The sequence below is a fragment of the Lepidochelys kempii genome, chromosome 2, assembly GCF_965140285.1.
Source record: "Lepidochelys kempii isolate rLepKem1 chromosome 2, rLepKem1.hap1, whole genome shotgun sequence".
Classification (NCBI taxonomy): Eukaryota; Metazoa; Chordata; order Testudines; family Cheloniidae; genus Lepidochelys; species Lepidochelys kempii.
The window spans coordinates 34,235-59,534 of NC_136381.1; the positions used below are offsets into that span (position 1 = coordinate 34,235).

At 45.1% G+C, this 25,300-nt stretch overlaps 1 protein-coding gene and 1 long non-coding RNA gene across 6 annotated transcripts in view; one reads left to right on the forward strand and one right to left on the reverse strand.

Annotated features, from left to right (window-relative positions):
- The window catches only part of LOC140906213 (uncharacterized), a 39,303-nt gene that overhangs the window by 13,174 nt on the left and 829 nt on the right, over positions 1 to 25,300 (reverse strand). For 2 of the 5 annotated variants that reach the window (XR_012157042.2, XR_012157041.2), the window contains exon 2: positions 21,570 to 24,773. The exons of 1 other annotated variant lie outside the window; for it this stretch is intronic. The gene's annotated coding sequence lies outside the window, so the exon portion shown is untranslated. Of the gene's footprint in view, positions 1 to 9,651; positions 9,842 to 12,937; positions 20,227 to 20,924; positions 20,996 to 21,569; positions 24,774 to 25,300 lie in introns of those variants that run through there. 2 more of the 5 variants (XM_073329709.2, XR_012157043.2) reach the window with 2 other exon arrangements.
- Positions 2,109 to 23,549, forward strand: LOC140906216 (uncharacterized). The gene is made up of 4 exons (XR_012157044.2): positions 2,109 to 2,236; positions 10,192 to 10,370; positions 18,688 to 18,821; positions 21,716 to 23,549. It is a non-coding gene; the product is annotated as an uncharacterized LOC140906216 (long non-coding RNA).

The window sequence follows — 25,300 nt, forward strand, 5'->3', positions numbered from 1 at the left end:
TAATTGACAAAACGTGTCCTTGACCAGTTGAAGGTGGGATTGCACCTGTTCTTTGGTGCAACCACGGATGAGCCAGTCGTTGAGATATGGGTATACTTGTATCCATCTCCGACGAAGGAAGGTTGTCATGACTGCCATACATTTGGGGCAAGTCTTCACTACCCGCCGGAAAGGTTAACAGAATCTTGGGAATCATAAGGAAAGGAACGAGGAGTACTTGTGGCACCTTAGAGACTAACAAATGTATTTGAGCATAAGTTTTGTGGGCTAAAACCCACTTCATTGGATGCATGCAGTCGAAAATACAGAAGGAAGATATATATATATATATATACACACACAAAGAAAATGAAAAAATGTTTTTCCCCCTACTGATAATAGCTCACCTTAACTGATCACTCTCGTTATAGTGGGTATGGCAACACCCATTTTTTCATGTTCTCTATGTATATATATATCTTCCTACTGTATTTTCCACTGCATGCATCCGATGAAGTGGGTTTTAGCCCACGAAAGCTTATGCTCAAATACATTTATTATTCTCTAAGGTGCCACAAGTACTCCTCGTTCTTTTTGCTGATACAGACTAACACGGCTACCACTCTGAAACCTGTCACCATATAAGGAAAGGAATAGATAATAAGACACAAAATATCATATTGCCTCTTTATAAATCCATGGTTAGGGTTAGGGTGCACCTCTGGTCACCTTGGCTAATAGCTACTGATAGACCTATTCTCCATGAATTTATTGAATTATTTTTTTAACTCAGTTCTTATTATGGCCTTCACAACATCCCCTGCCAATGAGTTCCACAGGTTGACTGTGCAATGTGGGAAGAATTTTGTTCCTTTTGTTTGTTTTAAACTTGCTGCCTATAAATTTCATTAGGTGACCCCTGGTTCTTGTGTTATATGAAGGGGTGAATAACGCTTCCTTACGCACTTCCTTATGCACTTTTTCCACACCATTCATGATTTTATGGGTTACTCTATTATATCCCCCCTTAGTAATCTCTTTTCCAAAATGAACAGTCCCAGTCTTCTTAATTTCTCCTCATATGGAAGCATACCCCTAATCATTTTTGTTGCCCTTCTCTGCACCTTTCCCAATTCTAATATTTCTTTTTTCAGAATGGATGACCAGAACTGCATACAGTATTTAACGTGTGGACATATGTTGGCTTTATAGAGTGGCATTATGATATTTTAAGTTTAGGTTGGACATTAGAAAAAAACTTCCTAACTGTCAGAGTAGCTAAGCACTGCAATAAATTGTCTAGGGAGGTTATGGAATTTCCGTCATTGGAGATTTTTAAGAGCAGGTTAGACAAACACCTGTCAGGGATGGTCTAGATAATACTCAGTCCTCATATGGGTGCAGAGGTCTGGACTAGAAGACCTCTTGAGGTCCCTTCCAGTTTTACTGTCTATGATTTTCTGTCTTATTAGTTATTCCATTTCTAACACTGTGAGAAACACCATAAACACCATTAAGTGTTAACACCATTTTTTGACTGCCACTGCACATTGAGCAGTTGTTTTCAGTGAACTGTCCACAATGACTACAAGATCTCTTTCTTGACTGGTAATAGCTAATTTAGACCCCATCATTTTGTATGTATAGTTGGGATTATGTTTTCCCATGTACATTACGTTGCATTTATCAACATTGAATTTTATTTGCCATTTTGTTGCCTAGTCACCCAATTTTGTGAGATCCTTTTGTAGGAGCAGATTTTTGCTAGACCAGAGCCCAGTAACATCCCTGAACCACTGCCCGCAGCTGGAATACCAATTGTTATGCTTATTGCTGAAAGCAGCTAAAAGGAGGCCTTTCTGAAACCTTAGCACACCTAACAGACCAGGAGGGGAGGATGAAGTGAGTTACCACGAAGCGTAAACATGACCCTCTGCCCTCCTGACTTGAGTTGTTTTTCCAAAGCATGAGGTTTTGCAAGATGGAAAGTCTGGCAATAGTTAACTATTGCTACACAGCTGGTTAACTGATGGAAAATTCCCTACTTGACAGGCTGAAAATCTCCACATTTAGCTTGTTCATCAAAAAACCTATGAAGCAGAATCTAAGTTATGTAACACTAACAAATTGGATATAAAAAGAGGAAAAAAAATCTGAGCTCAGTGGACACTTGGACACCTCTTATGTTCTCCTGCAGATGGAAACTTGACCGCTAGAAGTCTACAGTTACCCACTCAAGACCTCTTCAAGACCCTGGGTAAATACAAATCTGGGGGTGATTTGGGATGCTCTACTAACCTGTTGCAGACATGTGTAAGTGCTGGGGACTAAATAAATCAGAAGCTTTGAGTGAAAGCACTTTTGTTTGCCTGCTTGTATCAATTATCTATCGGCTAGATGGCTGTCCCCACTGATTTATTTCCTCCCACCGCCTCACAAAGATTATGTGATATACTTATACCTTGGGGGAGCATCTTGTAATCCCAATATTCCCCATCTGTATATAATTGTGATATTACATATAAAGCATGCTTTGTAAGGTATCAGGGGAAATGTTATGACCTGCTGAAAGTCATTTCTCTATCCATATATGTATAGCATTAATGAAGTTACGAGAATTGTGTTGTATGGTTATCACTAAAACATACTGTAAGCGGGAGAATCAGCCAGATATCAGCTCCCCAGAGGCAACAGCAAGCAAAGTAACCAATGCCTGGGCGGGGTGTCAAACAACCCATCAACAGCCATTGTCCAGCAAGGGAGCTACAATTCAATGACTCATCTGCATAAGGCCACACCAGGGGAATTCCTCAACCTTGTCTGGTGAGTCAGCAATGCCCCCCAGACTTGCCTGGACTTGTGTTCTACAAGCACATGGACTGAGGTTATGAAACAGACACAGTGAGCACATGCAGGGCCCCTTTCTCCTTCCCCCACCTACGCTGCAAGCAACTATAACACTGAGAAGATGACAAGACTCCAACAGAGGAGACTGGCCTAGGTTTAAGGAACAAACTTGTATATTAAGGACTGCAATATCCAGTAGGGTGAGAAAAGCTGCTTAATCTAGTTGCTGCCCAATCTAATAGGGTTGAGAGTTTAGACTGCGTGCTTATATTTTATTTCTTTTGGTAACTAGACTTTTTGCTTATCACTTAATATCACTTAAAATCTATTTTTGTAGTCAATAAATTTGTTTTACTGTTTATCTTTACCAGTGAGTTTGTATGAAGTATGTGGCAAATCTGCTCAGGTTTTGCAAAGGGTGGTGTATATCCACTTTCCACTGGTGAAGTGGCGAACCAATTAATAAATGTGCACTGGTCATCTTGAGCAGTGGAAGACAGTATATTCCTGAGGTACTGTGCTGGGAGGATTTGATTCTGGTGCCTTTCTCTGTGTGATTCATGAGTGGCTCTCGGAGCATTAATGCAATCTAGGTGGGTGTTGGGTCTCCACATGTGGTTCTGCTAAGGGATAACAGCACCTAGAGGGGTTTGCTGCTGGTCACTAGTAAGGCATTGTGAGAGACAGCCCATACTGGAGAGAGTTAAGGGGGCACAGTGGTCCCACAGTCCCAGCACGCACCCTGGGGGTCCTGTCACAGTAAAGTTAACAAGAACTTTAGGTTCAGTAAAACCCAGGGGAAACAGAATTGGAGCTCCAAGCAAGAATTGGTGGAGAGAAAGGGGACGGCTGGGGCAAACCAGCAGTTTTGCATTGCAGTAGAAGGTAGAGGACAGTGAGGTGGGGTAGCTCCGTACAGTTCTCATGTCGTAGTTCACGAGTCAATTCATGGATAAATTCCATTACTGAGACTTAGAGCTCAGGCCAGTGGCAATTATGTTCAAAGGAAAGGAAACATCTGGAAAAGAATAATAGTTGGAAATTGTTTTGGGAAATAGCTTGACTGATTTTGAACAGGAGCATAGTAATGGTCTCTGGAAGCCTGGGAGCTTGACCAGCCCCAGAGAATTCCTGTAGCTCTGTAAGCAGATGTTAGCGACGTTAGTAGGTAAAGAGATAGGTCAGTTAAAGGCAAGATTGGAGGAATTAGTGAAATATCAAGTCGAGAAAGACAAAGAGATATCCAGCTTGAAGGCTGAATCAGACACCTTCTGGGCTCAGATAGTGGGAATACAAAAGCAAGTGTGTGATAGTAAGAGAGTGAGTAAGAAGTTGGAGCAGGAAGTGTTTGGATTGAAACATCAGACAATGGAGAATAAAAGAATTATTAAGGCCTTACTGTAGGATTCTCAGGATAAGATTGAGGCAGATAATGGGGAATGTAAAGGACAAAGTTGTGCTCTCAGAGCCAGGTTGGGAGAGCAGAAGGTAACAGTGACTGCAATTTGAGGAAGGGTGATGGGTCAGAGGAGGATCTCCACTCGTATCCTTCTCATTATGGGTATGAGAGGGATGATCCTCATGAGCTTCCTTTTCCTTTGGGCTCTTCTGGGAATTTCCCATATGGTCCATTGCTTGAAACACTGGAAGAACTACAGACGCCGAGGCCCATAACCCCTATGGTGAGGAAGATTGGTCCCCAAGGGGGTAACCCAGGAGGGGAAGAAGGGTAGAGGTCAGGCCTTCACCGCTGACCAAGACCAGGGTAGGGCAGCAGGGAAATTGGTTGGTTTGTTAAGCTGAAGCACAGTCTTGGGATGGCTGGCAAGGCTAGCTGGCACCCCCAGTCTCACTCCGGCAGATGTGGTGGCAACTCTCACTCTCCTCTCAGAGTCAGGACAGGGGCTAGTGGTATGGGTTACCAGATGCTTTGGTCCACAAAGCCCCACTTTTAGATTTGTTGTTGCTGTCGGTACTTTTTCTTGGCTTAGGTTTTCCTTTCTTTCTATAAAAGAAAAGGAGTACTTGTGGCACCTTAGAGACTAACCAATTTATTTGAGCATGAGCTCATGCTCAAATAAATTGGTTAGTCTCTAAGGTGCCACAAGTACTCCTTTTCTTTTTGCGAATACAGACTAACACGGCTGTTCCTCTGAAACCTTTCTTTCTATGTCGTTCTTCCCCCTCCTTCCGTTTACTCTTTCTCTTCACAACCCCCCATCCTTCAACTTGTTTTTTCTCTTGTGTTTTTGTTTTGAAAGTTAAGGGTTAATATCACAGCTGAAAGTATTTTCCTGCCCTTGAAGATACCTTTGCCATGCAACAGAAAAGTTTACTTTGCTACTGCTACTTCGCAACTGCTTGGGAAACAGTTTTGAGAAAAGTAGAAAATTAACAAAAGAAAGATTGGGCCCAAAGATTATTATTTATTTTAGGGCCAAAAGGGGAGCTTCGTATTTTATGTGGAGTCAGAAAGAGGGACATTGGAACACAATTTGTTGTTAGATACAGGTGCTACTTATTCCTTGATGAATACCCTGAAATGAGAACCTGTTTGAATCTCTGGCTAGAGTTAAAACCTTACAGGGATTTAATGAGGCACAGAGTGTTGTTCCCTTTTGCAGAAACATTCTGTATCGGTTAGGGGAAAGGAAAATAAGGGGCAATTTGGTTTAATGGATTTTGGGAGGAAAAGGGATCCTGGGAATTCACGTTTTAAGGGAATTGAGATTGCTGGTTGATTTTGCTAACAGGGTCCTATGGGAAACGCCTCCTGGCACGTCCTGGGAATCAGTTCAGATTTCAGCGAGATACTGGATAGCAGCCCTTAAGGCATCTGAGGAATTGGAGTGGCCCTCAAAAGTCCTAGCAATTGCAGAAAAACACCGGAAGCTGTAGGCCAAAATTCTGATAGAATGTGGTAAATTTGAGGCAGAAATCCTAGTTACAGGCCCCAATCCCCCACCCCAGAAGCGGTATAAGTATCCAAAGGAGGCAGAAGCCATCCTGAAAGAAACATTTGATGAACTTTTGGGACAAGGAGTTTTAGTGGAACAGACAAGCCCTAATAATGCTGCTCTGTGGCCAGTCCTTAAAGGTGATAGCAGAACTTGGAGGCTTGTGGTACACTTAATTGGGTGAACCTACTGATGGCCCCCGTTGTGGCAAAGTATGAGGAGGTGATGGTCTCCATTGTAGGAGGGGCCCAGTGTTTTTCAGTTTTTGATTTGGCCAATGCTTTCTTTGCTATCCCTTTACATCAGGAAAGCTATTACAAATTTGCTTTTACATTTCAAGGGAAGCAGTTATGTTTTGCAAGGGTCCCCAAGAGCTGGAACGATGCCCCTATTAACTGTCATGCCCAGGTAGTCAAGATGCAAGTGGGAATGTCTGAAAAAGACAGTGTAATTTTTGTGTGTGGATAATATCCTAGTTTACACTCAGACCAAGGAAGAGTATCTAGAGGTACTGGACAGAATGTTACAAAAGATTCAGGAAGCTGGGTTTAAAGTAAGCCCAGCTGTGGTCCCAACAAGTAAATTATTTTGGAGTGATTTGGGAACACAAGGGGTGTCCCCCTGACCAACAGAGAGTTTTGCTGAGATTTTATTGAGGAATTTTCAAAGAAGGCAGCCCCACTGCATGAATTGTTAAAGAAGGGAGCAGGGTGAAACAGTGTTTGTGCTGCAGCTGGCAATTACAGATAGGGGAATGGAAGCAGTACTGAGTCAGAACTATAGAACAAGGCTCTGCCCCATGGCTTATGCCTCCAAAACGTTAAGTGAAGTAGAGGGGATTTACTCCCTGTGAAAAGAAGGTTTTTGGCACTAGTTTGGGCTTTGCAGCATTGGGAATATCTGGTAGGATTGTCCCTTGTGTTACTGAAAACTACCCACTCTCCAGTAAAACATGTACGCACAGGCAAAATTAATAACAGTCATGTGTCCAGCCTCAGCAAGCCCTAGACAAAGCAGGGCTGATGAATTTGCTGAGCTTCAAGAGGGTGCTAAAAGCACAGTTAAAAGTTCAAGAGTTCCGTCCCAGGGAAAAAGTGTGTGTGTGGGGGGGGAGGGTACGACTCAGGCCTGGATGGGTCTGAGTAAAAGTTAATAAGTTTAGCTTAAATGTTTTAGTGATACCTCCCTATATAGGGAGGGGAAAAGTTTGTTCTGCTTTGTGTTTTAGATTATTAACCATTGTGACACGGTCGGGCCAGATGGCTACACGACAGTAATAGAAGGCAGATATATTAGCCCCAGGTTAAGTAGGTCCCTTTTCCCTGGGTAAGGTAACAGGGAAGGTTCCAGAACAATCAGGAACCTTCTGGAAACAATTAAAGCAGACAGGCTGATTAGAACACCTGCAGCCAATCAAGAAGCTGTTAGAATCAATTAAGGCAGGCTAATCAGGGCATCTGGGTTTAAAAAGGAGCTCACTTCAGTTTGTGGTGCGCGTGTGAGGAGCTGGGAGCAAGAAGCACTAGGAGCTGAGAGTGAGAACGTGGACTGTTGGAGGACTGAGGAGTACAAGCATTATCAGACACCAGGAGGAAGGTCCTATGGTGAGAATAAAGAAGGTGTTGGGAGGAGGCCATGGGGAAGTAGCCCAGGGAGATGTAGCTGTCGCACAGCTGTTCCAGGAGGCACTCTAGATAGCTGCATTCCACAGGGCCCTGGGCTGGAACCCGGAGTAAAGGGCGGGCCCGGGTTCCCCCCAAGCCTCCCAACTCCTGGTCAGACACAGGAGGAGTCGACCTGGACTGTGGGTTCAGAAAAATGGCCAAGCTGAGGGCTGCCATGAAGCTCCAAGGCAAGCAAATCCACCAATTTGTGCAAGACCCACCAAGGTAGAGGAGGAACTTTGTCACATCATATGGATGCTGGAAGATTTTGGAGACAATGCATTCCAGTGTGCTGCTGCTGGCATTTGGATTGCAGACCTGCTCTTTGGTGATGCGAATCAGAAACCCATTGTGTCTGAAGCATGGGGAGACTATCCATGAGTGACAGGAAAATGTAAAGTGAACTGTACCCTTGACATCACTACTGATCCCAACATCCCAGGAGAACAAATCACTCGTAGGCCCTTGGACTGAAATGACCCCACTTCAGTAAAATTGAAAGGCTTGGATTTGGACAAAGTAAATATGAGCGTGGGAATGAGCAAGAACTGGCAATGTAGCATGGTTTGGGTTGCAAATGGTCTACGCTGGTGCCTACGGAATCTCTACCACTTTGGTGGCAACTACAGCATCCTCATGTGGATAGTGGGGGAGCGGATTTGTTAGTGGGGAGAATTAAAAGCTACCCAGGTGGGTACAGTTGTCACTAGGTGGAACTGACAGGCTGTTGTTTAATTGTTGTAAGTCCAAATGTGTTCATTTGTGGACTGACATCCCCAAGAGGACAGCACTGGGGGAGAAGACAGTTCATTTTAGGCAAAAACAAACCCTTTCACCCCAACCACTGGACAAGAAGGTCTGGGGGAGGCAAGGCTACAGACAGTGATACCACGAGGGGAATGGAAGGTTCCTTTGCCCTGCATTTTGGAGGCCCTGTGTTCTCAAGAAATTTATAAGAGGGATAAAGAATGTTTTGATAATACTGTGGTTAAAATGGTGCCTTGGTAAAATAGTTATTAACATGCAGCCAATATGACAGGAAAATGGCTCCTCCGGGGACCCCATGGAATAAAAAGTACGAAAGTGTGAATTTTGGGACCACCTGTAATTAGTTTGGTCAGGGCATATGTGGTTCAAACCAATGTAAAGAAGCAATTGGTAATTAACCCCACCTACTCCCTCAAAAAGGCCATCACAGGCCTAAGCCTAGCACACTTTTTGGCACTAGAGCCCCACTGTGAGTGATCTGTCCAGCCATTATCTGAAGGCCGAGGAATAACTGGATAAATTTACATAAGGTCCCCAAATCTGGCAAGGGCCGGGTAAGAAGGGATATATGGAGAGCAACTGAAACGAGGGCAGGGGTTCTTAAGAGCATCAATGAGGAAGTATTAGCAAACAAGATAGATGGAATGGGTTGACACATATAGATTATGGGTGATGTTTAAAGGAATCATAGAATATTAGGGTTGAAAGAGACCTCAGGAGGCCATCTAGTCCAATCCCCTGCTCAAAGCAGGACCAACACCAACTAAATCATTCCAGCCAGGGCTTTATCAAGCCGGGCCTTAAAAACCTCTAAGGATGGAGATTCCACCACCTCATAGGTAACTCATTCCAGTGCTTCACTGTGGAATTTGACATGAATGCAACAAAAATGCCCTGAAAGTACATGATGTGTGTTTGGAAATGGCTGAAGGAAAATCCCATAGCTTATGATCCTTGTGTCATGGTATAGGATTTGGGGATGTGATTCTGAATTTCAAGTGCTGGAACTTAAATATAATCAGTTAAGAGAGACAAATACTTTGTACTCTGCTGTAAAACCTGTACCCCTTGGGATGACTTTAACTGTTTTACAGACGTTGCCTGTACACCCTGATTTGCAGAACCAGCTGCATGCAGCCAAACAGGAAGGGTGTAGAGTCATGGTTATTGTGCATCATAACACCAATGAAATTAAATGCATATTTGCAAGAACTGGCCAGGACCTAACACACCAGTGGTGAGAAGTATTATTGGAATTGTCCCCGACTGGCACAGGGATCTTGAATTTGGCCCTGCACCCCATTATAGTCATTTTGGTATTCCAAATAGTAGCGGTTTTCTTTTTCAGTCTGATGACATATTGGACCTAGCGCAAAACTCAGCAATTCCAAGTCCCCTGACAGATGAGCCAGTGGCTCTCTCACCATTGCTCTTACCCTTAGAAGGGGAGTATGTACAACTTGCCACCGTGTAGTCATCATCCAGATAATCTGGTGTGCTGAGTGTGGGATGCCAAGAAGAAGATCATTTGCTCAGTCTCAGCTGAGCGCCTTGAGCTTTTGCTGCATCACAGCTCTGGTGCAACCAGAGTCCTTTGTGGGGATGACTATAGGTAGATAAAGACCCCTTATGATAACAAAACAAAAACAAAAAAAAAGTGGGCTTTAAGGAGGGGACTGTAGGAGCAGATTTTTGATAGCCCAGTAAGGTGCCTGAACCACTGTCTGCAGCTGGAATACCAAATGTTATGCTTATTGCTGAAAGCAGCTAAAAGGAGGCCTTTCTGAAACCTTAGCACAACTAACAGACCAGGAGGGGAGGGTGAAGTGAGCGACCACGAGGAGTAAACATAACCCTCTGCCCTCCTGATTTAAGCTGTTTTTCCAAAGCATGTGGTTTTGCAAGATGGAAAGTCTGGCAATAGTTGACTGTTACTATACAGATGGTTAACTGATGGAAAATTCCCTTCCTAACAGGCTGAAAATCTCCACACTTAAGTGCTAAGCAGAAACTAAGTTATTTCGATGCACAAGCTATGTAATACTAACAAAATGGATATAAAAAGAGGAAAAAATCTGAGCTCAGTGGATACTTGAACACCTCTCATGTTTCCCTGAAGACGGGAAGTTGGCCACTGGAAGTCTAGTGACCCTGGGTAAATATGAATCTAGGGGTGATTTGGGGTGCTCTACTAACCTATTGTGGATGTGTATAAGTGATGGGGACTAAATAAAGTAGAAGCTTTGAGTGAAAGCACTTTTGTTTGCCTGATTGCATCAACTATCTATCGCAGAGGTGGGCAAACTACGGCCCGCAGGCCATATCTGGCCCGCGGGACCCTCCTGCCCGGCCCTGAGCTCCTGGCCTGGGAGACTAGCCCCCAGCCCCTCCCCTGCTGTTCCCCCTCCCCCGCAGCCTCAGCTCACTGCGCTGCCGGCACAATGCTCTGGGCGGCAGGGCTGAGAGCTCCTGGGGCAGCGTAGCTGCAGAGCCCGGCCTGACCCGGTGCTCTGTGCTGCGCGGTGGCGTGGCTGGCTCCAGCCAGGCGGCACGGCTGTAGTGCCACCAGCGCTCCAGGGAGCGCAGTAAGGGGGCAGGGAGCAGGGGGCGTTGGATAGAGGGCAGGGGAGTTCAAGGGTGTGGTCAGGGGGCAGGGGTGTGTATAGGGGTCAGGGCGGTCAGAGAACAGGGAAGTTGAATGGGGACAGGGGTTCCAGGGGGGCAGTCAGGAAGGGAGGGTTAGATGGGGTGACGGGGGGCACTCAGGGGTGGGGGGTCTGGGGGCAGTCAGGGGACAGGGAGCAGGGGGTGGTGGATGGGGCAGGAGTCCCAGGGGGGCCCATCAGGGGGCAAAAAGCGGGGGGTGGGGGTTGGATAGGGGTTGGGTGCCAGGCCACGCCTAGCTGTTTGGGGAGGCACAGCCACCCCTAACTGGCCCTCCATACAATTTTGGAAACCCGATGTGGCCCTCAGGCCAAAATGTTCGCTCGCCCCAGATCTATCGGCTGGATGGCCGTGTCCCCATTGATTTATTTCCTGTCACCGCCTTGCAAAGAGTAAAGTTACCAAGAGCTTTGGGTTCAGCAAAGCCCCAGGTAACACCTTTGTAACTCTTCATAGTTTGCTTTGGACTTAACTATCTTGAGTAATTTTATATCATCCGAAAAATTTGCCACCTTCCCATTTACCCCTTCTTCCAGATCATTTATGAATACATTGAACAATACTGGTCCCAGTAGAGATCCCTGAAGGACCCTAATATTTACCCGTTTCCACTGTGAAAACGGACCATTTATTCCTACCCTTTGTTTCCTGTCTTTTAACCAGTTCCTGACCCATTGCTTATGACTGCTTACTTTGCTTAAGATCCTTTGGTGAGGGACCTTGTCAAAGGCTTTCTGAAACTCCAAGTAAACTATGTCCACTGGATCACCCTTGTCCACATGTTTGTTGACCCCCTCAAGATTGGTGAGGCCTTAAAATTCTGCCTTATTTACTCTGTTGTTTAGCCATGGTGGTATTTTTTTAGTCCTCTTACTGTTTTTTTCCATTTGGGGTACACATTTAATTTGAGCCTCTATTATGGTGTTTTTAAAAAGTTTCCATGCAGCTTGCAGGCTTTTCACTTTTGTACTGTTCCTTTTAATTTCCATTTAACTAGCTCTCACTTTTATATGGTTCCCTTTTCTGAAATTAAATGCTACTGTGGTGGGCTTCTTAGATATTTCCCCACCCTCCACAAGGATGTTAAATTTAATTACATTACCGTCTCTATTATCTAGTGGTTCAGCTGTATTCACCTCTTGGACCAGCTTTTGTGTGCCACTTAGGAATAAATCAAGAATTGCCTCTCCCCTTGTGTGTTCCAGGATTAGCTGCTCTAAGAAGCAGTCATTAATCGTGTCTAAACTGTATCTCTGCATCCTGTCATGAGACAACACGTATCCAGTCAATATGGGTATAGCTGAAATCCCCTATTAATATTATTGAGTTTTCTATTTTCCTCTAATCTCCTTGAGCTTTTCAGAATCACCATCATAGTCCGTAGTATATTCTCTTACTCTTATTATTCAAGCATGGAATTTCTATCCATACAGATTCACTTAAAAAATTTACTGTATTTGACTATACATTTTCCCCCCACACACAGTGCCACACTCCTACCAGCACAATCTACTCTGTCATTCCTATATATTTTGTACCTTGATATTACCATGTCCCCTTGATTATCGTTCCACCAAGTTTCTGTGATGCCTACTATATCAATATCCTCCTTTAAAAGCAGGCACTCAAGTTCACCCATCTTAGTATTCAATATCTTCATTATTCAATATCTTCATAAATGATCTGGAGGATGGTGTGGATTGCACTCTCAGCAAATTTGCGGATGATACTAAACTGGGAGGAGTGGTAGATACGCTGGAGGGGAGGGATAGGATACAGAGGGACCTAGACCAATTGGAAGATTGGGCCAAAAGGAATCTGATGAGGTTCAATAAGGATAAGTGCAGGGTCCTGCACTTAGGACGGAAGAACCCAATGCACAGCTACAGACTAGGGACCGAATGGCTAGGCAGCAGTTCTGCGGAAAAGGACCTAGGGGTGACAGTGGACGAGAAGCTGGATATAAGTCAGCAGTGTGCCCTTGTTGCCAAGAAGGCCAATGGCATTTTGGGATGTATAAGTAGGGGCATAGCGAGCAGATCGAGGGACGTGATCGTTCCCCTCTATTCGACATTGGTGAGGCCTCATCTGGAGTACTGTGTCCAGTTTTGGGCCCCACACTTCAAGAAGGATGTGGATAAATTGGAGAGAGTCCAGCGAAGGGCAACAAAAATGATTAGGGGACTGGAACACATGACTTATGAGGAGAGGCTGAGGGAGCTGGGATTGTTTAGCCTGCAGAAGAGAAGAATGAGGGGGGATTTGATCGCTGCTTTCAACTACCTGAAAGGGGGTTCCAAAGAGGATGGCTCTAGACTGTTCTCAATGGTAGCAGATGACAGAACGAGGAGTAATGGTCTCAAGTTGCAGTGGGGGAGGTTTAGATTGGATATTAGGAAAAACTTTTTCACTAAGAGGGTGGTGAAACACTGGAATGAGTTACCTAGGGAGGTGGTAGAATCTCCTTCCTTAGAGGTTTTTAAGGTCAGGCTTGACAAAGCCCTGGCTGGGATGATTTAACTGGGAATTGGTCCTGCTTTGAGCAGGGGGTTGGACTAGATGACCTTCTGGGGTCCCTTCCAACCCTGATATTCTATGATTCTATGATTCTATTTAGCCTTCTTCCATTTGTATACAAGCACTTATAAAATTTGTCAATATTTACTTGTCTGTCTTCATGTGATGTAATTGAATAGGGCTCTTTCATCTGACTGTTTCTCTTCAGCTCCTACCTTTCATAGAATCATAGACTTTAAGGTCAGAAGGGACCATTATGATCATCTAGTCTGACCTCCTGCACAATGCAGGCCACAGAATCTCACCCACCCACTCCTGTAACAAACCTCTAACCTATGTCTGAGCTATTGAAGTCCTCAAATTGTGGTTTAAAGACTTTGAGGTGCAGAGAATCCTCCAGCAAGTGACCCACGCCCCGTGCTGCAGACGAAGGCGAAAAACCCCCAGGGCCTCTGCCAATCTGCCCTGGAGGAAAATTCCTTCCCGACCCCAAATATGGCGATCAGCTAAACCCGGAGCATGTGGGCAAGACTCACCAGCCAGGCACCCAGGAAAGAATTCTCTGTAGGAACTCAGATCCCACCCCATCTAACATCCTATCACAGGCCATTGGGCATATCTACCGCTAACAGTTGAAGATCAATTAATTGCCAGAATTAGGCTATCCCATCATATCATCCCTTCCATAAATTTATCAAGCTTAGTCTTGAAGCCAGATAGCTCTTTTGCCCCCACTGCTTCCCTTGGAAAGCTGTTCCAGAACTTCACTCCTCTGATGGTTAGAAACCTTCGTCTAATTTCAAGTCTAAACTTCCTGATGGCCAGTTTATATCCATTTGTTCTTGTGTCCACATTGGTACTGAGCTTAAATGACTCTTCTCCCTCCGTGGTATTTATTCCTCTGATATATTTACAGAGAGCAATCATATCTCTTCTCAGCCTTTTTTTGGTTAGGCTAAACAAGCCAAGCTCTTTGAGTCTCCTTTCATAAGACAGGTTTTCCATTCCTTGGATCACCCTAGTAGCCCTTCTCTGTACCTGTTCCAGTTTGAATTAATCTTTCTTAAACATGGGAGACCAGAACTGCACACAATATTCCAGATGAGGTCTCACCAGTGCCTTGTATAATGGTACTAACACCTCCTTATCTCTACTGGAAATACCTCGCCTGATGCATCCTGTCATAAATATAAAGGAAAGGGTAACCACCTTTCTGTATACAGAACTATAAAATCCCTCCTGGCCAGAGGCAAAACCCTTTCACCTGTAAAGGGTTAAGAAGCTAAAATAACCTCGCTGGCACGTGACCAAAATGACCAATGAGGAGACAAGATACTTTCAAAGCGGGGGGCGGGGGGGAAGAGAAACAAAGGGTCTGTCTGTCTGGGTGATGCTTTTGCCAGGAACAGATCAGGAATGCTCTTCATAACTCCTTAAATTAGCAAGTAATCTAGCTAGAAATACATTAGATTTCCTTTTGTTTAATGGCTGGTAAAATAGCTGTGCTGAATGGAATGTAGATTCCTGTTTTTGTGTCTTTTTGTAACATAAGGTTTTGCCTAGAGGGATTCTCTATGTTTTGAATCTGATTACCCTATAAGGTATTTACCATCCTGATTTTAGAGGTGATTCTTTTACTTTTTCTTTAATTAAAATTCTTCTTTTAAGAACCTGATTGCTTTTCCATTGTTCTTAAGATCCAAGGGTTTGGGTCTGTGTTCACCTATGCAAATTGGTGAGGATTTTTATCAAGCCTTCCCCAGGAAAGGGGGTGTAGGGCTTGGCGGGATATTTTTGGGGGGGAAGACCTCTCCAAGTGGGCTCTTTCCCCGTTCTTTGTTTAACACGCTTGGTGGGGGCAGCATAGGGTTCAAGGACAAGGCAAAGTTTGTACCTTGAGGAAGTTTTTAACCTAAGCTGGTAAGAATAAGCTTAGGGGGTCTTTCATGCAGGTCCCCACATCTGTACCCTAGAGTTCAGAGTGGGGAAGGAACCTTGACACATCCCAAGACCACATTAGCTTTCTTCATGGCCATATCACATTGGCAGCTCATAGTTATCCTGTGATCAACCAATACTCCGAGGTCCTTCTCCTCCTGTTACTTCCAATGATGCGTCCCCAGTTTATAACCAAAATACTTGTTATTGATCCCTAAATGCATGACCTTGCACTTTCATTATTAAATTTCATCCTATTACTATTACTCCAGTTTACAAGGTCATCCAGATCTTCCTGTATGATATCCCCGGTCCTTCTCTGCATTGGCAATACCTCCCAGCCTTGTGTCAGTTGTCACGGAGTCCCCGGGCGATGCTCTGGAACTGCTCCCTACAAAACCAGTCAGGACTCTGGGGAAGTCTCCTTTCTGTGAGCAGACTGTCTGCAGGACACACAGCTCACATAACTTCCGCCTTCCTGGGTCTGACCTCAGAGCATTCAGCATCCTCTGCCCCTCCATGCGCTTCCCACAGCAAGTCTGCCCAGGCGGGGTCCTGGGGAAGCCAGAGGGTCCTGCACCCCAACTCTGCAGTCAGACGTGACTCTCAGCCAGCCAGTAAAACAGAAGGTTTATTAGACGACAGGAACACAGTCTAACACAGAGCTTGTAGGTGCAGAGAACAGGACCCCTCAGCTGGGTCCATTTTGGGGGGCAGTGAGCCACACAACCAGGTCTGCACTTCACTCCATGTCCCCAGCCAGACCCAAATTGAAACTCTCTCCAGGCCCTCCTCCTCTGGGCTTTGTCCCTTTCCCGGGCCAGGAGGTCACCGGATTCCTTTGTTCTCCAACCCTTTAGCTCTCACCTTGCAGGGGGGAAGGGCCAGGCCATCAGTTGCCAGGAAACAAGGTGTCGGCAATTCTCTGTGTCCAGACCCCTGTACACACCTGCCCTCTAGGGCTCTGCAATGATCATACACCCTTATCCCACCACCTAGATACTTAAGAACTGCATAGGGGAAATTGAGGCACCCCCACAATATTCAGAGGAAACATTAAGAACAGTCCCGCTTCATTACAGTCATCCACAAACTTTATTAGCACATTCCTGCTTTTTGTGCCAAGGTCAATAATAAAAAGATTAAATAAGATTGGTCCCAAAACCGATCCCTGAGGAACTCCACTAGTAACCTCCTTCCAGCTTGACAGTTCACCTTTCAGTGTGACCCACTGTAGTCTCCCTGTTAACCAGTTCCTTATCCACCTTTCAATTTTCATATTGATCCCCAACTTTTCCATTTTAGCTAATAATTCCCCATGTGGAACCATATCAAATGCCTTACTGAAATCTAGGTAAATTAGATCCACTGCATTCCCTATGTCTAAAAAATCTGTTACCTTCTCAAAGAAGGTGATCAGGTTGGTTTGACACGATCTACCTTTTGTAAAACCATGTTATATTTTGTCCCAATTACCATTGACCTCAATGTCCTTAACTACTTTCTCCTTCAAAATTTTTTCCAAAACCTTGCATACTACAGATGTCAAACTAACAGGCCTGTAGTTACCCGGATCACTTTTTTTCCTTTCTTAAAAATAGGAACTATGTTAGCAATTCTTCAGTCATACGGTACAACTCCTGAGTTTACAGATTCATTAAATTTTTTTGCTAATTGGCTTGCAATTTCATGTGCCAGTTCCTTTAATATTCTTGGATGAAGACTATCTGGGCCCCCCGATTTAGTCCCATTAAGCTGTTCAAGTTTGGCTTCTACCTCGGTACCTTGGTAATATCTACCTCCATATCCTCATTCCTATTTGTCATCCTACCATTATCCCTAAGCTCCTCATTAAAGACTGAGGCAAAGTATTTATTTAGATATTGGGTCATGCCTAGATTATCCTTAACCTCCATCCTCAGTGTTTAGCCGTCCCACCTCTTTCTTTGTTTTCTTGTTATTTAGACAGCTATAGAACCTTTTACTATTGGTTTTAATTCCCTTTGCAAGGTCCAACTCTACACGGCTTTTGGCCTGTCTCACTTTATCCCTACATGTTCTGACCTCAATAAGGTAGCTTTCCTTGCTAATCTCTCCCATCTTCCACTCCCTGTAGGCTTTCTGCTTTTTCTTAATCACCTCTCTAAGGTGCTTGCTCATCCAGCTTGGTCTACAACTCCTGCCTATGTATTTTTTTCCCCTTTCTTTACTTAATCAACTTCTAGTCCCTCCTCTCTATATCCTAGTAAAGAACCCCCATTAAGAGATCCTCACCCAAAGGATCGGTCTGAGTCTGAATCATGTGTTGCCTTTCCCCCAGCCATTAGTTTAAATCTCCTCTATGAACTTTTTAATTTTACAGGTCAGAAATCTGGTTCCATTGTGGTTCAGATGGAGCCCACACTTCCTATATAGGCTCTTCCTTTGCCTAGTTCCTAATAAACCTAAAACCCTCCTCCATACACCATCATCGAATGATGAGTCCAAGAGACTGAAATTTACATGTGCAGCAAGACTAATGCTCTTTTAACAGCCAGAATTTCCAGGAATCTACCCTCACAGTAATTGGTTGGCTCAAGAGGACATGCTGTGGCCACTGAACCTGAGCTACATGCATCTGACTCTGAGCCTTATCACTGACAACATTCAGACAAAGCGTGTTGTGGATTTTTCTCACTTTCGGCAGGAGTTCTTCTTGGAATTTTTGCCTTGATATCAAAATCTGTGTTAAGAGCAATATTTTGAAGTGCTTTAAAATCTACATCGAGGTATTGGACTGGTTGCTACTTAAAAGTTTCACCAGCATAGCTCTGGCAGTTAGCGATGTGAAAAATCACATCCCTACCTGACATAAATTGCTGGCAAAAGCTCTAGTGTAGAAAGAGTTATAGAGGCAAACAAGTCCATTAAAAAGAAAATCAAGGAAATTAAACGCCCATAAAGTACTTTAAAGCAGAGTTAAAGTTGCCCAGTGCTGCCTCATGCCATTCCAGCATATGGATGTTGGCAAAAGATAAAGCCTCTGAAAACCAGGAAATAAACTAAATTACATGACACCCCTGCAACACAACCTTAACTCTGCCCATATCCCCTAACCCTGGAGCAGGCAAACGTCACTGGGATTCAGTCAGGAAGCGTGGTGCAAAGGTTAAAAAACTATGCAGGGGAGTGGCAAATTTTCCATCTCTTGCAGTCTTCAAGTCAAGACTGATGCCTTTCAGGAAGATGTTTTCGTCAAACACAAGGTATTCAGCTCACTATAATGGTAACTGGCTGAAACTCCATGGCCTCAAAATGTATTAATCAATAGGAGTAAGGACTAAGCACATGCCATTACATGTTGTGTTCCTCAGATTTGAATACCAGCATTTATCTGCATGCACTTCAGCTGTAGCTTTAAATGAATGGTGGAAGGATAAGTTGGAGCAGCTTGGCATAGCTGTGACTGTGATCCGCAGAGAGGTGCATGTGAAACCAGACGAAACAGGTATTCCTCATTTCAGTGCTGAGCATTGTAGATTGTGTTAATAAAAAGTGACAAGTGTGTGTTCTTGTGTCACGGAGTCACCAGGCGATACTTTGGAACTACTTCATATGAAGCCAGTTAGGACTGCTTTGAGCAGGGGGTTGGACTAGATGACCTCCTGAGGTCCCTTCCAACCCTGATATTCTATGACTCTGGGGGAGCCTCCTCTCTCTGAGCATATGGTCTCCAGTGCAAGAAGCTTACACAGCTTCGGCCTTCCTGGGGCTGACCTTGGAGCATTCAGCATACCCTTTTCACACCGTGCACTTCCCACAGCGAGTCTGCACCTGCAGGGCTCCTGGGGAAGCCAGGGGGCCCTGCACCCCAATTCCGCAGTCAGACATGACTCTCAGCCAGCGTAAAAGAGGAGGTTTATTTTTAGACAGGACCACAGCATAGAACAAAGCTTGTTATTACAGACATCAGTGACTTTCAGCCAAGTCCATCTTGGGAATCCTGGGCTAGACACCCTGGATTCCCCCTCTTCCAGTTCCCCCAAGCAGACTGCCAGCCTCCAGCCACCTCACCTCTGACACCCCCTTCATGCCCCTCCTCCTTTTCGTTGCCTCGCTTCCTGGGCCAAAGGTGTCACCTGGTTGAACCCCCCTCCTGGGTCTCAGGTTACATAGCTGCAAATAGCTAGGCAGTCTCACCTGCCCCGAGAGCCTCAGCAAAAATCTCACACCCAATTCCCACCACCGAAGTATTGGTGCAGTACACAGGGAAACTAAGGTACACACAGTATCCGTACAGGACAGTAAGACTCACATGCAACATAGCAAGACTAATAAAACCCCCACTTCGTCACATCTTGCATGGGGATTGTCAGCAGTCTGTTGGCATACAGGACTCAGTGAGGGGTAACTGAAAGCAATGACTCAGAAGGAATCCTCAGTGCAAGCGTAAAGGGGTGGTAACGTTATGAAAGTCTGAGATGGATTGTATGCAGTAGGCTCAGTGTTTGAGTGCAGGCCAGGTGTAGGTAGCTTCTGTTCCCTACACCGGACCTACCCCAAGTTTTGCCTTAGCAAAGAGAAGGTGTTAGACTTTGTGCTATCCTGCTCCCGTGCGCTGTTCCCTAAGTGTTCTGTGGGAGGGAATGGTAGAGTGCTCATGTGTGTGTCATTGGCCTGTCGGGGTGTTGCTGAAACAAGGCAGAGTTGAGGTTGCATTGTGGGGTGTTGTGAATCTTAACTCTTCATTTCCTCGTCTAATAATCAAGGGAACAGGAATCCTTACCCAGTGAGGTCAAATTATCATAGTTCTCCTGCATGACTTGCCTGTAGAGAACTCTCTGAGCAGGGTCCAGCAGAGCCCACTCTTCCTTGATGAAATACACAGCCACCTCCTCAAAGCTCACTGGCCCCTGAAAGAGCAAGAGCCACCCCCTCAGAACCCGCTGCCCAGTGACAACCCCACTATTCACAGGGGTGGAGGGCCGATCATATAGAAGTTCTGGAAGGTGGACAGTCAGCAGAGTCCCACCCCCACCCCATCAGAGCAGCCAGGAAGCATCAAGGTGAGGGGAGAAAGAGAGCCCTTCACCACTCCCAGCAGATAGAGGGGGCAGGGGTCTTCACATACATCACTCACCTACTAGCCAGAGGTTGATACAGGAGATGGAGTCCCCAGCAGGGCACAGGGACAACTCCCTGGCAGGAATCCCAACACCCTCCCCAGTGCCAGCAGCGGGATGGGATGGGAGTCTTCCCTAGGCCGCAATGGTGAGTGCCCCTTCATATCTCATAGCATCCTCTAGCTAGTAGGTTCAGGCTCCAGCATCTGGGAATTTTCCCAGCCCAGTTGATGGGGGTTGTTTCCTGTTCCACAAGTTAGGAAATTTCCACTAACTCCATGGGTGTGTTCCTAGAATCTAGGCACCACAGTAAACAAATCCCAGCAGGTTTGTCACACCCTGTCCCACTCCCTTTCTCCACCCTGTGTATTTCCTGCCCCTTCCCACCTCAGACCAAGTTACACCCTGCAGAAGCACCCACCTCCTATGTATTTACTGCCTTTCTCCATCCAACAGGAACCCACCAGAAACTCCCTGATAATCCCTACCTGAACTGGTTTCACTGCAGCTATTTCCCTTCCCTGTCCTCCAGAAGGATGGGATGTAACGCTTCAGCCTGTCAGGGCAAGAAGAGGACAGTAATGTTACATCACAATTCCCCCCAGGCTCTTTATTCCTAGAGGAATTCTGCACCACAGTGGTTGAAACAATGATCTATACAGTCATAGTTTATGTCAATAACATCACAGAAGAGTGAAAGCTTCACTCAGGGCTGGACCGCAGAGGCTCAACACCTGGAGGCTGAGTTTGAACAGCTGGAGACCAGGGCTATTAGAGGGGCACAGCGCGGGGCCATAAGGATCAGGGATGCCTTGAGGCAGCAACCTGAAGCTGAAAGCCACTAATATTTGGTGCTATGCTCGAGATTGCAGTGCTTGTAATGCTAGGAGGTGACTGGTGCATATGATGCAGTAAGTGGGTTTAACATAATTGCATAACATAACTGCACTAACTGGCTGACCCCAGACAAGCACACGAGCCATAAGACCCTCAAAATACTGAGTAGCCACAGGAGCAGGGTAAATCACTCTTCCCAGACCGTGCTGTACACTGGGCATGTGGCTCTTCGGAAGAGCCAGCATGCTGGATTAAAAGTTTTCATTTTCCAAGTATAACAAGGACGGGGGGAGGCGGGGGGGATTTTCCTCCAGGGCAGATTGGCAAAGGCCCTGGGGGTTTATCGCCTTCCTTTGTAGCTTGGAGCACGACTCACTTGCTGGAGGATTCTCTGCACCTTGGGAGGCACTGATAATCGTTCCTGTCCCCATACTTTCCATAGGATGTGATCATTATGGAAGATATCTCGCTGCTGAGGGTGAGCAGGGAATCAGGGTCTTCTCCAAGCCTACAGCTTCCGCTCTGGCCCCTATGCAGCTCGCCTGTGTGCAGCAATGGTTCCCCCATGACGGCACAGCGGCCCGGGAAAGTTACCGTTAATGCGGCAAGAAACAAAGCAGCTCTGCCAAGGAACCTGCAACAGTGGATTGCCCAGTATCTCCAAGAGAGTTTTCTGGAGATTTCTGAGGGAGATTCCTGTGAAGTGAAGGCGTCTATCAACAACCTGTTCCGCCGCTCAGAATAGGCATGCGGTGGGAGACAAGCCTGCTTTCTGCAACCCTCCTGCTCCCAACAAATTGCTTCAGCAATAGAGGTATACAAGAAAGAAACTGTGTAAGGGCCTTCTCTCACTGTGACAGTCTGAGGCCCTGTTCTTAGGCCAATGCCTTTGGCTAAGCAGCAGAGGCAGCCATAAGCTGGGAAGCATCCGGTCACATCCTCACATTCCAAACTAGTTAATATGGGGCTGTTAGGAAGGTGATCCGATCTATCACTTCCAGAGAAAGGGAAAAGCCTAGAAGATGTAAAAGGAAATTTAGTTTGATAGTTTTCTGTCTGGTAAGAACTTACTTATCAATAGACACAGCTGGGAAACCCTTATGTCTTTATAGACGTAGTTGTGAAATCCTCACTTCTGTATTGTTTTGTCATTATAGTTCCTCTCAAGGTTCCTTCCCCACTCAGAACTCTAGGGTACAGATGGGGGGACCTGCATGAAAACCTCCTAAGCTTACTTTTACTAGCTTAGGTTAAAACTTCCCCAAGGTACAAACTATTTTATCCTTTGCCCTTGGACTTCCACTGCCACCACCAAACGTTTATCTGGGTTTATTTTTATTAGGAAAGCGTTGTTTGGAGACGTCTTTCCCCCCCAAAATCCTCCCAACCCTTGCACCCCACTTCCTGGGGAAGATTTGGTAAAAATCCTCACCAATTCGCATAGGTGACCACAGACTCAAACCCTTGGATCTTAAGAACAAGGAAAAAGCATTTAGTTTCTGAAAAAAAGGATTTTAATAGAAGTAAAAAGTAAAAAAGAATCACTTCTGTAAAATCAGGATGGTAAATACCTTACAGGATAATTAGATTCAAAACATAGAGAATCCCTCTAGGCAAAACTTTAAGTTACAAAAAGACACACAGACAGGAATATTCATTCTATTCAGTACAACTTAATTTCTCAGCCATTTAGAGAAATCATAATCCAACGCATATCTAGCTAGATTACTTACTAAGTTCTAAGACTCCATTCCTGTTCTGTCCCTGGCAAAAGCATCACACAGACAGACCCTTTGTTTTTCCCTCCCCTCAGCTTTTGAAAGTATCTTGTCTCTTCATTGGTCATTTTGGTCAGGTGCCAGTGAGGTTATCCTAGCTTCTTAACCCTTTACAGGTGAGAGGATTTTTCCTCTGGCCAGGAGGGATTTTAAAGGGATTTACCCTTCCCTTTATATTTATGACAGTTCCCACTTTGCTATTGTTTGTTTGCATGGTCTGTCTGGTTCTGTGATTCTGTCTGCTGTACAATTAATTTTGCTGGGTGTAAACTAATTAAGGTGGTGAGATATAATTGGTTAGCTAATCATGTTACATAATGTTAGGATTGGTTAGGTAAATTTCAGTAGAATGATTGGTTAAGGTATAGCTAAGATTATTACTATATAAATTAGGGGCCAACAGGAAGTAAGTTGGGGTTCGAAAATAAGGAAAAAGGAACTTGGATTTAAGATTGCTGGAAGTTCACCCCAATAAACATTAAACTGTTTGCACCTTCAGACTTCGGGTATTGTTGCTCTCTGTTCATGAGAGAAGGACCAGGGAAGTGGGAGAGTGAAGGAATAAGCTCTCTAACACTCCTGATACACCTTACTGGGTTGTAAATTAACTATCAACTCAAGAAAGGGACCTACATGTTGCTGTAAAGAGCTCAACGAAAAACTGCACTCAGTGCACAGCTGCCGCAAAAAAGTTAATATTTGGATTCATGAGGAATGGGATGGAGAATAACACCAAAAGTTTGTATATAAATCAAGGGGGCAGCCTCTAATATCCTGGGACCACCATGGCTACTACACCACTGCATACAGTATATATATATTTTTTTCATAGATTCATAGATATTAAGGTCAGAAGAGATCATTATTAACATCTAGTCTGACCTCCTGCACAATGCAGGCCACAGAATCTCACCCACCCACCCCTGCAATAAACCTCACCTATTTCTGAGCTACTGAATTCCTCAAATCATGGTTTAAAGACTTCAAGGTGCAGAGAATCCTCCAGCAAGTGAGCCGTGCCCCAAGCTACAAAGGAAGGCGATAAGCCCCCAGGGCCTTTGCCAATCTGCCCTGGAGGAAAATTCCTTCCCGACCCCATATATGGCAATCAGCTGAACCCTGAGCATGTGGGCAAGATTCACCAGCCAGATACCCAGGAAAAAATTCTCTGTAGTAACTCAGATCCCACCCCATCTAACATCCCATCACAGGCCATTGGGCCTATTCACCATGAATAGTTAAAGATCAATTAATTGCCAAAATCATGTTATCCCATCATACCATCCCTTCCATAAAATTATTGAGTTTAATCTTGAAACCAGATAGGTCTTTTGTCCCCACTACTTCCCTTGGAAGGCTGTTCCAGAACTTCACTCTTCTGATGGTTAGAAACCTTCATCTAATTTTAAGTCTAAACTTCCCGATGGCCAGTTTATATCCATTTGTTCTTGTGTCCACATTGGTGCTGAGCTTAAATAATTCCTCTCCCTCCCTGGTATTTACCCCTCTGATATATTTATAGAGAGCAATCGTATTTCCCCTCAGCCTTCTTTTGGTTAGGCTAAACAAGCCACGCTCCTTGAGTCTCCTTCATAAGACAGGTTTTCCATTCCTCGGATCATCCTAGTAGCTCTTCTCTGTACCTCTTCCAGTTTGATTTCATCCTTCTTAAACATGGGAGATCAGAACTGCACACAGTATTCTAGATGAGAATATATCAATCTTTGAGAATTGGAGAGGAAATAGGAAAAAAAATAGATAATGAGAGAAAACCACCAAGAGCTGAAAGGATTTTATACTGATTTAAATAAGTGAGAGTAGTGGGACAGTTTGAAGGGACTGTGTATGGAAATTCAAGAAACAGACAGTAAGTCTCCTGCCCACACACACCATTCACATGGGCAGCAGGGAGGCATTTGGGAAGCTGCTTTAAGAGAGCAAGTGATAGGCGCGTGGAACAGGAAGACTCCCTGGCAGTGGGGAGGGGCCAGCAGAAGAGGTGGGCATGTAACTGGCAGCTGATGGTTGGGGGGTGGGGAGCTGTGTTGGGCAGTTGGGGGTCAGGAGCTGGGACTGGACAGTCTCCACTGGGGACACTTCTTCCTCCTTTCTTCTCCTGTGCCCTTTCATGCCTTGTTGCTGGCAGAGAACGGTCATCCCATCCCACCCCACCCCAGAGGTAGCCATGTCTCAGTGCTGTCCAGGCTACACCCATTAACCTCCTTCCCATTTGCTGAATGACTCAGGGG